The sequence below is a fragment of the Vicia villosa genome, linkage group LG3 (genome assembly GCF_029867415.1).
Source record: "Vicia villosa cultivar HV-30 ecotype Madison, WI linkage group LG3, Vvil1.0, whole genome shotgun sequence".
NCBI lineage: Eukaryota > Viridiplantae > Streptophyta > Magnoliopsida > Fabales > Fabaceae > Vicia > Vicia villosa.
The window spans coordinates 152,748,543-152,766,017 of NC_081182.1; the positions used below are offsets into that span (position 1 = coordinate 152,748,543).

The 17,475-nt window shown below is 32.6% G+C and overlaps 2 long non-coding RNA genes across 2 annotated transcripts; both read left to right on the forward strand.

The window, feature by feature from the left end:
- The first annotated feature begins 8,613 nt into the window (after window positions 1–8,613).
- On the forward strand, window positions 8,614–10,896 carry LOC131656816 (uncharacterized). The gene is made up of 3 exons (XR_009300309.1): window positions 8,614–8,951; window positions 9,051–9,210; window positions 10,837–10,896. It is a non-coding gene; the product is annotated as an uncharacterized LOC131656816 (long non-coding RNA).
- Window positions 10,897–13,820: 2,924 nt separating this feature from the next.
- LOC131656817 (uncharacterized) lies at window positions 13,821–16,724 on the forward strand. The gene is made up of 3 exons (XR_009300310.1): window positions 13,821–14,779; window positions 14,879–15,038; window positions 16,665–16,724. It is a non-coding gene; the product is annotated as an uncharacterized LOC131656817 (long non-coding RNA).
- Window positions 16,725–17,475: the final 751 nt, after the last annotated feature.

The following is a 17,475-nucleotide window of genomic DNA, read 5'->3' on the forward strand; positions in this document are numbered from 1 at the left end:
AAATTAAACTAAAAATAAACGTTTACTAAATAATTCAAACAAAAGACATCATAATCAGAAACAAAATTTAGACAAGAACGTGGTTGTTCTTCAATCTAACGTACATCGTCATTCATCTAAACTTTTCAATTTTTATTGAATTTAAATTTAACTCTAGTTAAATTAAGATTTTAATAAATATAAATTTTCAAATTTAAATAAATTCATAAAATAATTTAAATTTTGTCTTGTCAATAATAAAGTAATGTATATCTTTGAAACAAAATTTTGAATATTTTTACTTAAACAAGTAATCGGACACACACGCCCATAAAATGTATTTTATTTTCTTATGACGAAAACATCCTTTAAATATTAAACTGCCAAACATATTTTACCTTAATATCTTCTTAGACTTAGTTTTCAAAAGCAGAGTAATATAACTAGTAAAAAATACTTAAACATGGAGTAAGGTCTTGAAAATTGTCTTAATTAAGTGTAATCCGTCCTTTATTCTAAAAAAGTGTGGAAAAAATAAATCTTTTACATGATTAATTTAAATATATTTTTCTTTTCCATGATTAGGAATTCTATTAACTTCAATTCATACCTTTAAAAATTTTACAAAAATCCTAGCTTTTGATTAGCTTATAAGTTTTTTCATTAATATCAAAGGTTTACTAACTAGGTAACTGAAAAAACACTATGTGTGTGACGTGGAAATTTTAAATGATATGACATACATATTTTCAACTAACTAGTCAAAATACGCATATTAGACTTTGCCATACACGATAATTATTTGATAAAAAAGGTAAAAAATTTAAGATATAAATAATCATATCGATCATTGGTATAAACCAAACAATATTTTGATAATCTTTGATGCGTAATTTATATGATAGTTGAACCATTCTAATCCTTAATATTACCTGTATAAAATGGATAACGAACTAATAGGATATGTGGACAAAAGTTTATAAACATAACTATAATTACAAATGTATGGTAACAAGCTCGGACACTAGTGCATATATCTCAGCTCTAAAAATAAAACCGCTAAAATATATTAGCTTTTAACAAATGAAAAAAAGATAATGATAGCAAAATAATTTAAATAATTACAACCAACTAACCGTTTAAAAAGGAAAACTAGTGAAAAGAAAGAAAAATAATGCATTACAAACATATAAAACTACAGAATATGAAGACCACTTGGGAGGTTATTGTAGTATCTGGTTTTTACAAGTGAAGAAGATATAGTGAAAAATTAAATAACTTCAAAACCTAAGAAGAGGTTTAGTGAATATGTGTCATTGATTTTTCACTATGTCCTCTTCACTTGTAAAATACCAGATTCTTCAATTTTCATCTTCCGAACTTATGTTCCCAATAAATTTTAATGGATTTTTTTTGGTATCAAAAGGGATTTTATATAGTAAAATAAATTATAGGGAGGAAAGACTAATTGTGCTTGTGGATTACATGCATTGGGTTATTTTATCATATTAAAATGGGTATTAACAAACTTATCTACATGCATGGACAATGGTATATATTTTTTTAATTATAGTTTGGAGACAAAGTTGGAGTTATAGTTTTAGCAATTTTTTAGTTTAAATTTAAAATAATAGCTACTTGCATTTATTATGGGATTGAAATAAGGAAAGACTAGTGCTTTGCAAACTTCCCTAAAACATCGCAATATAAATTAAACTAAAAATAAACGTTTACTAAATAATTCAAACAAAAGACATCATAATCAGAAACAAAATTTAGACAAGAACGTGGTTGTTCTTCAATCTAACGTACATCGTCATTCATCTAAAATTTTCAATTTTTATTGAATTTAAATTTAACTCTAGTTAAATTAAGATTTTAATAAATATAAATTTTCAAATTTAAATAAATTCATAAAATAATTTAAATTTTGTCTTGTCAATAATAAAGTAATGTATATCTTTGAAACAAAATTTTGAATATTTTTACTTAAACAAGTAATCGGACACACACGCCCATAAAATGTATTTTATTTTCTTATGACGAAAACATCCTTTAAATATTAAACTGCCAAACATATTTTACCTTAATATCTTCTTAGACTTAGTTTTCAAAAGCAGAGTAATATAACTAGTAAAAAATACTTAAACATGGAGTAAGGTCTTGAAAATTGTCTTAATTAAGTGTAATCCGTCCTTTATTCTAAAAAAGTGTGGAAAAAATAAATCTTTTACATGATTAATTTAAATATATTTTTCTTTTCCATGATTAGGAATTCTATTAACTTCAATTCATACCTTTAAAAATTTTACAAAAATCCTAGCTTTTGATTAGCTTATAAGTTTTTTCATTAATATCAAAGGTTTACTAACTAGGTAACTGAAAAAACACTATGTGTGTGACGTGGAAATTTTAAATGATATGACATACATATTTTCAACTAACTAGTCAAAATACGCATATTAGACTTTGCCATACACGATAATTATTTGATAAAAAAGGTAAAAAATTTAAGATATAAATAATCATATCGATCATTGGTATAAACCAAACAATATTTTGATAATCTTCGATGCGTAATTTATATGATAGTTGAACCATTCTAATCCTTAATATTACCTGTATAAAATGGATAACGAACTAATAGGATATGTGGACAAAAGTTTATAAACATAACTATAATTACAAATGTATGGTAACAAGCTCGGACACTAGTGCATATATCTCAGCTCTAAAAATAAAACCGCTAAAATATATTAGCTTTTAACAAATGAAAAAAAGATAATGATAGCAAAATAATTTAAATAATTACAACCAACTAACCGTTTAAAAAGGAAAACTAGTGAAAAGAAAGAAAAATAATGCATTAAAAACATATAAAACTACAGAATATGAAGACCACTTGGGAGGTTATTGTAGTATCTGGTTTTTACAAGTGAAGAAGATATAGTGAAAAATTAAATAACTTCAAAACCTAAGAAGAGGTTTAGTGAATATGTGTCATTGATTTTTCACTATGTCCTCTTCAATTTTCATCTTCCGAACTTATGTTCCCAATAAATTTTAATGGATTTTTTTTGGTATCAAAAGGGATTTTATATAGTAAAATAAATTATAGGGAGGAAAGACTAATTGTGCTTGTGGATTACATGCATTGGGTTATTTTATCATATTAAAATGGGTATTAACAAACTTATCTACATGCATGGACAATGGTATATATTTTTTTAATTATAGTTTGGAGACAAAGTTGGAGTTATAGTTTTAGCAATTTTTTAGTTTAAATTTAAAATAATAGCTACTTGCATTTATTATGGGATTGAAATAAGGAAAGACTAGTGCTTTGCAAACTTCCCTAAAACATCGCAATATAAATTAAACTAAAAATAAACGTTTACTAAATAATTCAAACAAAAGACATCATAATCAGAAACAAAATTTAGACAAGAACGTGGTTGTTCTTCAATCTAACGTACATCGTCATTCATCTAAAATTTTCAATTTTTATTGAATTTAAATTTAACTCTAGTTAAATTAAGATTTTAATAAATATAAATTTTCAAATTTAAATAAATTCATAAAATAATTTAAATTTTGTCTTGTCAATAATAAAGTAATGTATATCTTTGAAACAAAATTTTGAATATTTTTACTTAAACAAGTAATCGGACACACACGCCCATAAAATGTATTTTATTTTCTTATGACGAAAACATCCTTTAAATATTAAACTGCCAAACATATTTTACCTTAATATCTTCTTAGACTTAGTTTTCAAAAGCAGAGTAATATAACTAGTAAAAAATACTTAAACATGGAGTAAGGTCTTGAAAATTGTCTTAATTAAGTGTAATCCGTCCTTTATTCTAAAAAAGTGTGGAAAAAATAAATCTTTTACATGATTAATTTAAATATATTTTTCTTTTCCATGATTAGGAATTCTATTAACTTCAATTCATACCTTTAAAAATTTTACAAAAATCCTAGCTTTTGATTAGCTTATAAGTTTTTTCATTAATATCAAAGGTTTACTAACTAGGTAACTGAAAAAACACTATGTGTGTGACGTGGAAATTTTAAATGATATGACATACATATTTTCAACTAACTAGTCAAAATACGCATATTAGACTTTGCCATACACGATAATTATTTGATAAAAAAGGTAAAAAATTTAAGATATAAATAATCATATCGATCATTGGTATAAACCAAACAATATTTTGATAATCTTTGATGCGTAATTTATATGATAGTTGAACCATTCTAATCCTTAATATTACCTGTATAAAATGGATAACGAACTAATAGGATATGTGGACAAAAGTTTATAAACATAACTATAATTACAAATGTATGGTAACAAGCTCGGACACTAGTGCATATATCTCAGCTCTAAAAATAAAACCGCTAAAATATATTAGCTTTTAACAAATGAAAAAAAGATAATGATAGCAAAATAATTTAAATAATTACAACCAACTAACCGTTTAAAAAGGAAAACTAGTGAAAAGAAAGAAAAATAATGCATTACAAACATATAAAACTACAGAATATGAAGACCACTTGGGAGGTTATTGTAGTATCTGGTTTTTACAAGTGAAGAAGATATAGTGAAAAATTAAATAACTTCAAAACCTAAGAAGAGGTTTAGTGAATATGTGTCATTGATTTTTCACTATGTCCTCTTCACTTGTAAAATACCAGATTCTTCAATTTTCATCTTCCGAACTTATGTTCCCAATAAATTTTAATGGATTTTTTTTGGTATCAAAAGGGATTTTATATAGTAAAATAAATTATAGGGAGGAAAGACTAATTGTGCTTGTGGATTACATGCATTGGGTTATTTTATCATATTAAAATGGGTATTAACAAACTTATCTACATGCATGGACAATGGTATATATTTTTTTAATTATAGTTTGGAGACAAAGTTGGAGTTATAGTTTTAGCAATTTTTTAGTTTAAATTTAAAATAATAGCTACTTGCATTTATTATGGGATTGAAATAAGGAAAGACTAGTGCTTTGCAAACTTCCCTAAAACATCGCAATATAAATTAAACTAAAAATAAACGTTTACTAAATAATTCAAACAAAAGACATCATAATCAGAAACAAAATTTAGACAAGAACGTGGTTGTTCTTCAATCTAACGTACATCGTCATTCATCTAAACTTTTCAATTTTTATTGAATTTAAATTTAACTCTAGTTAAATTAAGATTTTAATAAATATAAATTTTCAAATTTAAATAAATTCATAAAATAATTTAAATTTTGTCTTGTCAATAATAAAGTAATGTATATCTTTGAAACAAAATTTTGAATATTTTTACTTAAACAAGTAATCGGACACACACGCCCATAAAATGTATTTTATTTTCTTATGACGAAAACATCCTTTAAATATTAAACTGCCAAACATATTTTACCTTAATATCTTCTTAGACTTAGTTTTCAAAAGCAGAGTAATATAACTAGTAAAAAATACTTAAACATGGAGTAAGGTCTTGAAAATTGTCTTAATTAAGTGTAATCCGTCCTTTATTCTAAAAAAGTGTGGAAAAAATAAATCTTTTACATGATTAATTTAAATATATTTTTCTTTTCCATGATTAGGAATTCTATTAACTTCAATTCATACCTTTAAAAATTTTACAAAAATCCTAGCTTTTGATTAGCTTATAAGTTTTTTCATTAATATCAAAGGTTTACTAACTAGGTAACTGAAAAAACACTATGTGTGTGACGTGGAAATTTTAAATGATATGACATACATATTTTCAACTAACTAGTCAAAATACGCATATTAGACTTTGCCATACACGATAATTATTTGATAAAAAAGGTAAAAAATTTAAGATATAAATAATCATATCGATCATTGGTATAAACCAAACAATATTTTGATAATCTTCGATGCGTAATTTATATGATAGTTGAACCATTCTAATCCTTAATATTACCTGTATAAAATGGATAACGAACTAATAGGATATGTGGACAAAAGTTTATAAACATAACTATAATTACAAATGTATGGTAACAAGCTCGGACACAAGTGCATATATCTCAGCTCTAAAAATAAAACCGCTAAAATATATTAGCTTTTAACAAATGAAAAAAAGATAATGATAGCAAAATAATTTAAATAATTACAACCAACTAACCGTTTAAAAAGGAAAACTAGTGAAAAGAAAGAAAAATAATGCATTAAAAACATATAAAACTACAGAATATGAAGACCACTTGGGAGGTTATTGTAGTATCTGGTTTTTACAAGTGAAGAAGATATAGTGAAAAATTAAATAACTTCAAAACCTAAGAAGAGGTTTAGTGAATATGTGTCATTGATTTTTCACTATGTCCTCTTCACTTGTAAAATACCAGATTTTTCAATTTTCATCTTCCGAACTTATGTTCCCAATAAATTTTAATGGATTTTTATTGTATCAAAAGGGATTTTATATAGTAAAATAAATTATAGGGAGGAAAGACTAATTGTGCTTGTGGATTACATGCATTGGGTTATTTTATCATATTAAAATGGGTATTAACAAACTTATCTACATGCATGGACAATGGTATATATTTTTTTAATTATAGTTTGGAGACAAAGTTGGAGTTATAGTTTTAAAATTTTTTTAGTTTAAATTTAAAATAATAGCTACTTGCATTTATTATGGGATTGAAATAAGGAAAGACTAGTGCTTTGCAAACTTCCCTAAAACATCGCAATATAAATTAAACTAAAAATAAACGTTTACTAAATAATTCAAACAAAAGACATCATAATCAGAAACAAAATTTAGACAAGAACGTGGTTGTTCTTCAATCTAACGTACATCGTCATTCATCTAAACTTTTCAATTTTTATTGAATTTAAATTTAACTCTAGTTAAATTAAGATTTTAATAAATATAAATTTTCAAATTTAAATAAATTCATAAAATAATTTAAATTTTGTCTTGTCAATAATAAAGTAATGTATATCTTTGAAACAAAATTTTGAATATTTTTACTTAAACAAGTAATCGGACACACACGCCCATAAAATGTATTTTATTTTCTTATGACGAAAACATCCTTTAAATATTAAACTGCCAAACATATTTTACCTTAATATCTTCTTAGACTTAGTTTTCAAAAGCAGAGTAATATAACTAGTAAAAAATACTTAAACATGGAGTAAGGTCTTGAAAATTGTCTTAATTAAGTGTAATCCGTCCTTTATTCTAAAAAAGTGTGGAAAAAATAAATCTTTTACATGATTAATTTAAATATATTTTTCTTTTCCATGATTAGGAATTCTATTAACTTCAATTCATACCTTTAAAAATTTTACAAAAATCCTAGCTTTTGATTAGCTTATAAGTTTTTTCATTAATATCAAAGGTTTACTAACTAGGTAACTGAAAAAACACTATGTGTGTGACGTGGAAATTTTAAATGATATGGAATACATATTTTCAACTAACTAGTCAAAATACGCATATTAGACTTTGCCATACACGTAATTATTTGATAAAAAAGGTAAAAAATTTAAGATATAAATAATCATATCGATCAATGGTATAAACCAAACAATATTTTGATAATCTTCGATGCATAATTGATAAGATAGTTGAACCATTCTAATCCTTAATATTACCTGTATAAAATTGATAACGAACTAATAGGATATGTGGACAAAAGTTTATAAACATAACTATAATTACAAATGTATGGTAACAAGCTCGGACACTAGTGCATATATCCCAGCTCTAAAAATAAAACCGCTAAAATATATTAGCTTTTAACAAATGAAAAAAAGATAATGATAACAAAATAATTTAAATAATTACAACCAACTAACTGTTTAAAAAGGAAAACTAGGGAAAAGAAAGAAAAATAATGCATTAAAAACATATAAAACTACAGAATATGAAGACCACTTGGGAGGTTATTGTAGTATCTGGTTTTTACAAGTGAAGAAGATATAGTGAAAAATTAAATAACTTCAAAACCTAAGAAGAGGTTTAGTGAATATGTGTCATTGATTTTTCACTATGTCCTCTTCACTTGTAAAATACCAGATTCTTCAATTTTCATCTTCCGAACTTATGTTCCCAATAAATTTTAATGGATTTTTTTTGGTATCAAAAGGGATTTTATATAGTAAAATAAATTATAGGGAGGAAAGACTAATTGTGCTTGTGGATTACATGCATTGGGTTATTTTATCATATTAAAATGGGTATTAACAAACTTATCTACATGCATGGACAATGGTATATATTTTTTTAATTATAGTTTGGAGACAAAGTTGGAGTTATAGTTTTAGCAATTTTTTAGTTTAAATTTAAAATAATAGCTACTTGCATTTATTATGGGATTGAAATAAGGAAAGACTAGTGCTTTTCAAACTTCCCTAAAACATCGCAATATAAATTAAACTAAAAATAAACGTTTACTAAATAATTCAAACAAAAGACATCATAATCAGAAACAAAATTTAGACAAGAATGTGGTTGTTCTTCAATCTAACGTACATCGTCATTCATCTAAACTTTTCAATTTTTATTGAATTTAAATTTAACTCTAGTTAAATTAAGATTTTAATAAATATAAATTTTCTGTAACATCCCTATTTCTCAAAGCATGAATATTTAGTGATGCCTAATGACTAATAAGTGTCAACATACTATTAAGCATCATTAACAATTGTTAAGAGAATGTTTATTTGGAATGGTTAGGATCCAAAGAGAGTGATTAGAAACCAACAAAATGGCAATTTGGTGAATATGACTTAGTTAGAGGGCAAATGAGACATTAACCTCTATTGCATGGGCTAAGACCAATTAGGTAAGAGCACTATTTTTCTAATTCAGATTTTTATGAAAGTGAAAGAGTTAGAAGCACAAAGAGAAAGAACAATCAAGCCCAACAAGAGCATTTTCGCAACCTTGATACAGCTCCACTAAATCAGGTATATCTCTCAACTCGTAACTCCGATCGTAGCGATTCTGGTCCCATTGGAAAGCTAACGAATTTCTCTTCGATTTGCACCTATGGTTCGCATTTATAGCTTCTGTTTTGAAGGAGAAAAACGAGTTTGAAGTTGGAAGCTCCATGCTGTATGTGTGTCAAAGTGTGATTACGGGTTTGATGAGGATGGAGTGGAACTTTGGCTATGGTGGGAGTTCAATGGCAGCAAAGAACATGATCTCAACCTCCATTTTAGCAAGGTGAGTCCCATTAGATAGGACTTGGGTAGGAATGGGGATCAATTACATGTTGAATGGGTTAGTGAGACATGCCTGAATGTGTCAGTGTTTGGATGATTGTTGTTGCATGCTTGATCAATTAGTGCATAATGTGTTCCTTTGCTATAAGCCTTTGCATGTTGGTGGTTCTGAGTATGTACCTGTTATAAATTCGTTGGGATTATGTTAGTGATGCAGGGAACCAATTTAGAGCAATTGGGACTGGTTTAGAACCCTTATAATGCAGAAAATTCATTTCTGGTACAGTGTAACCGGTTACGGGTGTTGGTGTAACCGGTTACGCTGCTGAAAATGCAGTTCTGGGCCATTTTTCGTGCCCGTAACCGGTTACGGTTTTGGCGTAACCCGTTACGCTGGGTTTAAAAGGGAAAAATCAGCAAACTTCGGAAATTCATAACTTTCAGCTCGGGCATCGGAATTGCGCAAATTTTATATCGTTGGAAAGCTAGCGACATGTACTTTCCAATAGAATTGGTCCCCAAATCAGAATGTGAGATTTAATAATATTAGAACCCTATTTAGTGAACCTCTTCGGGCGAGATCCTACATTACTAATTCCCCCGAGAGCAGTTCTGTTCCGAATAGAGAACCGAATGCCTCCTTAGTCGTGTGAGACTTGTTTAAATTATATTTGATCATATTAATGCTGTTAATGATCATGGATGTGTTGATTCTTCGTATGCGGATCGTTAATTAATGCATTATATTTGAATGCTTTATGATGATAAATGCTATTATGGCTTGATGATTTGTGTGACAATGATCACTTGATTTATGTTTGTTCTGGTCAACTTTCGGATATGATTATATGCATACTTGATGGGAATGATCTGGTGTATACTCATCATGTATGTTGTGATTTTGTGCATTAACGAGTACGCAATGGGAATGATCTGGTGTATACTCATTGCGTATGTCGTCATCTTTATGTCCCCCTCCACGTGGGAATGATCTGGTGTATACTCCGTGGATGGCCGCCAATGGGAATGATCTGGTGTATACTCATTGGTGGGAAGGGATAGCTGGGCATATTCACCGCTCTCAATGGGAATGATCTGGTGTATACTCATTGATCGGTATGATATATGTGGGTACTCGATGGGAATGATCTGGTGTATACTCATCGTGTTACCTAAAGAAATGCTAGTGCTTGGTGGGAATGATCTGGTGTATACTCACCATGTACTGAAAAAGGCATTTCCTCTGGCAGGAAAACATCGGATGTTGGTACGGTGAGATAGTGATACCATATCGGTATGATCACTTGCTTATTCACCCCTAGTGATGCCACATAGGCAATATCAGTAGGTCCTCTCCGGTGGGTTGGTACAATCATGGCGACGTGATTGTACTAGCAACATCATACTTGTGTGTTGTTTGTGTGTTAATGATATCTCATTGGTTAGTCACGGGACTTCTAATGGTGATATTGTCCTTGTTGTGTATTTGTACCTGGCCGTGAGGTAAACCCCGGATCCACGGCGGATCCGTTGATTGCATGTACCTTGTAGGACCGTGTGAACCCGTAAGATAGGGGGACTCACTGAGATTTAGTAATCTCACCCCAATCAACTTATATTTTTTCAGGTGTGGTTTAGTAGCGTTTGGTCAGTAACAGGTATGGACTGAAGACTTGGAAGGGGTGTTACAGTTGGTATCAGAGCAGGTCGATTCTCGGCCGAGCCATGAGACATCACTAGCAATTCCTTTTTCCTCCTCTCAAGTGGGCGTTGCTAGCCTGATTTTACTGATATCTCATTCAGTTGTTGAACTTGATCAACTCATCGACTGAGTGCGAGACAGTAGAATTACGGCAGAGCCGCCACGAGGACTCGTAAAACCTGCAAGGTTTTGAACCTAAGTTGTTGGAGTGGGATGAGTAATGAATTGTTGGTTTTAAATGGATGATATTGGGGTCATCAAGATTAAGGAGAGCGTTCGACACGAAGTAGTAATACCCAAATTGTCAAGGTGTGGATGGAGACAGCTAGAACCCCCAGGATTTTGATTGGACGAAGTAAACTTTCTCTAAGTCTTGGTAATAGCAAGGGAAGTCCAAATAGGATTGAGTAGGAGCCTTGTTAGTGACTTTCTCCGAAGTTGTTGAGCTGGGAATTAGTAGGATTCAGTACTGATGATGCTGTCGGTGTTAAGTGTGACGGGTGAGCTGATAGGACAAAATAACCTTTGGAAATGCGGACAGAGGAGTCAGACCTTTCTGTTTGTGCTAGTACGGACAGTAATTGGATGGATGAAGTATTAGATCCTGATCCAACTTGAAGTACCTTAAGTGAGAGTAGTTACCTAGTAGATGTTGGTGGAATGTATGAGCTTGGTAACTTAAGATTGGCGAAGCTTGAATACCTTGTCGGAGGAAGAGGGCATGCATTTCCGTTCTTATCATTTTGTATTTAAGTTCTAGAACTACGCTAGATGGAATATGAAATGATGTAGAAACGTGAGATGCAGTGACCTAAGTTCTTGTTAGTTGTTGTTTGTCTGACCCCGAGTGAAGCCATAGAACTACGCTTGGCGTTGGGCGTTCAGGCGAGTAAGAACTAAGATCTATCCGGGACGTCAGTAGGATGATCGCAGTTATGTTGGTTGTTAGGAACCATAGTGTTCCTATCTGAACTGAATTATCCTTGGAATCTCATGCATGCGTGGGACGAGTGGGTACGCGCACTGCATGGTGATCCGAAGTTGAACTTCAAATCTTCGTGCTTGGCGTTTTGGCTTTCCAAGTAAGTAAACCTTGAATTGTAGCACTCTCAGATTTTAGCATCCTGAGTAGTATAATTCGAAGGATTTGAGGAACGATGAGCCTATTGGAAGCCTGTTTAGACACTTGTCGGTGGTGACTCTAGGATACGCGCGGAGATCATTATACGCCACTGAGGTAGGTTACCTAGATACATGGCCTCGGAGTTAGACCACCATGTTGGTACTGCCAGACGGGTATAATGCCACAGTATCACCATCGTGCACAAGATGCGTGAGTAATCCTTTTTCCGACATGTGTGGGACAAAGGTGATCCGAAGCTCAAGGTAGAATTCTGACGTGATACTCCTGAGATGCAGATCCAGACTCTCATAAGGAATGTGGGATAAGGATCCATTCATCGCACTCGATAGTAGAGGAATAACTAGACAGGCGATGATGTGATGGATCAAGACCCAATACTATACTTATGGAGACTCTGAGTGGTCGTGATCGCGTGAGTTAGTATCCGATTGTACCTTGGGGATGCTCTCGTTTTGTGAAGGGTTAAGTTGGAAATTTTGCATGGGTGCCTAGAGTGGAACTTATGTGCGGTCATGATATCCTGGTCAGCATAGTGAGTGGCTATCATGTACCATTGGCGACCGGTGATGGAATATGCGAATTGTGTCTTGGACTAGTTCGATGTGTGATGTGTCTGGTAAGGTATTGCTAGATACTCTGAGTGGGGAAGTGTCAATCCTGGTAAAGCATAGACATTTTGGTTTGAGAACTTCTGAGGAGTCTATAAGAGATATGTTCGAAATACAAAGTGCAATCCCTTGCATTGTGGCTACGCTCAGACCGTTGGGAGCACTGCAATGAAGGATGCTGCCTCCGAGGAAGCCAGTTTAGTGTCAGATTCAGAGGTGGAACAGACATTAGATGACTGTGTGAATGGAGTGTGGCTATGGGTGGATTGTTATATCAGTAAGTCACACGAGTTATCAGAGGTGATACTACGCTAAGAGAATGAAGGTGTATGGTTGGGTAGAAGTTGTGTAAGACTGCTAGAGTTATCATGAATTGCAGTATGTTTTTGAAGGATTCATTGCACCGGTTGAGCAACAAGATTGGTTGAACTGAAAGACATAGCAGTTGTACGCTGTGGAAATCAGTTACAAGGGTGAACCTCTAAGTCAGTGACTATTTGGGTTTCAATGTCCTGAGGATGAAACGTGTGCCCCAGTTGTGGTAGATGAACTATATGGAATGGCAGAGTAAGTAGAAGCTTGATTCAGAAGAGTACGCAATTTCGAAGAGTAGTAGTCGATGATGGATGTATATGGAGTTCTGGCGCGTGTTGTAATTGGACAACTGTGGAATAGGGATTATTGTGTATTAATGGAAACCAAGTGAATTATGGATATAACGTGACTCAGAGAATTTCAAGGTGTGTGACTTGTTGGAATCAGAGTAGCGCAACGGATCAAGGAAGAATCAGATAAGTCTGAGGTAGGAACGAACGGACTATTTGTAGGACTCTATGTTGGGATGAAAGTATGTTCCTAAGGGAAATTGTCGAAGCAGTGTTTCGTTCATTCCAGTCACTCGAGGATCCACCATAAACTCGAGAGGTGTTGTCTATGGGCCAACTTGGGAATACATTTTGTGGATGGCATGCGGTCCGACGTTCGTAGGTCATCAGTTTAGCTTGCAAGTCACAAGGATTGGACTGAGTATCAGACCGTCGAAATGCTGAAGGCTAGGGAGGACATTCAGTTGGCGCAAGTTCTTTGTGGTTATGCCTTGTGTACTATGACTGTACAGGAAGACTGGTACAATGGTTACAGGTCAGTTGTTATGTCTAAACTGGAGTAAGGGTTTAAGTAAAAAGATTCAGTTGTATGAGTAATGGTAAATTTGGAACAATCATCCTAAGACTCTAGGAACCAGAGGTTAAGACCGAGGGATTTGAAGATCACCTAATGATATTGTATGGACTCGAATGGAGAATAATTTGAAGTGTTATCGCAGAAGTGACGTGGTGGCAGTAATTCTCAAACGGGAAATAATTCAAGGAGCTGAGTGGGTCAGTAATGTTTGTTGAACGAGGGTGAACACATCAGAGAATGAAACGAAGGATATCCGACATGAGTGGATTATTGGAGTTTTTGAAGTTTTGGAGATTTAGTGCAGAGCAGTAAAGGTCGAGGACCCTTTCCCCAGGTGTGTCAAGACGAAGTATCAGATTAGAAGTGTTGCTTGAGAGTTAAGGTTTCTAATCATGTGTAGTGGGATGCAAGCATCTTGACAGATTATGTTTCTTCGTACCGAATGACCATCAGACAGAGTAGCGAGATTATCTAAAGAGGAATGCGAGTAACATTCTCTCTCTTGGTTTGATAGATATGAAGAGTTGGTTTTCTTGGTGAACGGAAGAATTCGAGGACGAATTCAAATTAAGGGGGGGAGAATGTAACATCCCTATTTCTCAAAGCATGAATATTTAGTGATGCCTAATGACTAATAAGTGTCAACATACTATTAAGCATCATTAACAATTGTTAAGAGAATGTTTATTTGGAATGGTTAGGATCCAAAGAGAGTGATTAGAAACCAACAAAATGGCAATTTGGTGAATATGACTTAGTTAGAGGGCAAATGAGACATTAACCTCTATTGCATGGGCTAAGACCAATTAGGTAAGAGCACTATTTTTCTAATTCAGATTTTTATGAAAGTGAAAGAGTTAGAAGCACAAAGAGAAAGAACAATCAAGCCCAACAAGAGCATTTTCGCAACCTTGATACAGCTCCACTAAATCAGGTATATCTCTCAACTCGTAACTCCGATCGTAGCGATTCTGGTCCCATTGGAAAGCTAACGAATTTCTCTTCGATTTGCACCTATGGTTCGCATTTATAGCTTCTGTTTTGAAGGAGAAAAACGAGTTTGAAGTTGGAAGCTCCATGCTGTATGTGTGTCAAAGTGTGATTACGGGTTTGATGAGGATGGAGTGGAACTTTGGCTATGGTGGGAGTTCAATGGCAGCAAAGAACATGATCTCAACCTCCATTTTAGCAAGGTGAGTCCCATTAGATAGGACTTGGGTAGGAATGGGGATCAATTACATGTTGAATGGGTTAGTGAGACATGCCTGAATGTGTCAGTGTTTGGATGATTGTTGTTGCATGCTTGATCAATTAGTGCATAATGTGTTCCTTTGCTATAAGCCTTTGCATGTTGGTGGTTCTGAGTATGTACCTGTTATAAATTCGTTGGGATTATGTTAGTGATGCAGGGAACCAATTTAGAGCAATTGGGACTGGTTTAGAACCCTTATAATGCAGAAAATTCATTTCTGGTACAGTGTAACCGGTTACGGGTGTTGGTGTAACCGGTTACGCTGCTGAAAATGCAGTTCTGGGCCATTTTTCGTGCCCGTAACCGGTTACGGTTTTGGCGTAACCCGTTACGCTGGGTTTAAAAGGGAAAAATCAGCAAACTTCGGAAATTCATAACTTTCAGCTCGGGCATCGGAATTGCGCAAATTTTATATCGTTGGAAAGCTAGCGACATGTACTTTCCAATAGAATTGGTCCCCAAATCAGAATGTGAGATTTAATAATATTAGAACCCTATTTAGTGAACCTCTTCGGGCGAGATCCTACATTACTAATTCCCCCGAGAGCAGTTCTGTTCCGAATAGAGAACCGAATGCCTCCTTAGTCGTGTGAGACTTGTTTAAATTATATTTGATCATATTAATGCTGTTAATGATCATGGATGTGTTGATTCTTCGTATGCGGATCGTTAATTAATGCATTATATTTGAATGCTTTATGATGATAAATGCTATTATGGCTTGATGATTTGTGTGACAATGATCACTTGATTTATGTTTGTTCTGGTCAACTTTCGGATATGATTATATGCATACTTGATGGGAATGATCTGGTGTATACTCATCATGTATGTTGTGATTTTGTGCATTAACGAGTACGCAATGGGAATGATCTGGTGTATACTCATTGCGTATGTCGTCATCTTTATGTCCCCCTCCACGTGGGAATGATCTGGTGTATACTCCGTGGATGGCCGCCAATGGGAATGATCTGGTGTATACTCATTGGTGGGAAGGGATAGCTGGGCATATTCACCGCTCTCAATGGGAATGATCTGGTGTATACTCATTGATCGGTATGATATATGTGGGTACTCGATGGGAATGATCTGGTGTATACTCATCGTGTTACCTAAAGAAATGCTAGTGCTTGGTGGGAATGATCTGGTGTATACTCACCATGTACTGAAAAAGGCATTTCCTCTGGCAGGAAAACATCGGATGTTGGTACGGTGAGATAGTGATACCATATCGGTATGATCACTTGCTTATTCACCCCTAGTGATGCCACATAGGCAATATCAGTAGGTCCTCTCCGGTGGGTTGGTACAATCATGGCGACGTGATTGTACTAGCAACATCATACTTGTGTGTTGTTTGTGTGTTAATGATATCTCATTGGTTAGTCACGGGACTTCTAATGGTGATATTGTCCTTGTTGTGTATTTGTACCTGGCCGTGAGGTAAACCCCGGATCCACGGCGGATCCGTTGATTGCATGTACCTTGTAGGACCGTGTGAACCCGTAAGATAGGGGGACTCACTGAGATTTAGTAATCTCACCCCAATCAACTTATATTTTTTCAGGTGTGGTTTAGTAGCGTTTGGTCAGTAACAGGTATGGACTGAAGACTTGGAAGGGGTGTTACATTTTCAAATTTAAATAAATTCATAAAATAATTTAAATTTTGTCTTATCAATAATAAAGTAATGTATATCTTTGAAACAAAATTTTGAATATTTTTACTTAAACAAGTAATCGGACACACACGCCCATAAAATGTATTTTATTTTCTTATGACGAAAACATCCTTTAAATATTAAACTGCCAAACATATTTTACCTTAATATCTTCTTAGACTTAGTTTTCAAAAGCAGAGTAATATAACTAGTAAAAAATACTTAAACATGGAGTAAGGTCTTGAAAATTGTCTTAATTAAGTGTAATCCGTCCTTTATTCTAAAAAAGTGTGGAAAAAATAAATCTTTTACATGATTAATTTAAATATATTTTTCTTTTCCATGATTAGGAATTCTATTAACTTCAATTCATACCTTTAAAAATTTTACAAAAATCCTAGCTTTTGATTAGCTTATAAGTTTTTTCATTAATATCAAAGATTAACTAACTAAGTAACTAAAAAAACACTATGTGTATGACGTGGAAATTTTAAATGATATGACATACATATTTTCAACTAACTAGTCAAAATACGCATATTAGACTTTGCCATACACGATACTTATTTGATAAAAAAGGTAAAAATTTTAAGATATAAATAATCATATCGATCATTGGTATAAACCCAACAATATTTTGAGAATCTTCGATACATAATTTATATGATAGTTGAACCATTCTAATCCTTAATATTACCGGTATAAAATGGATAACGAA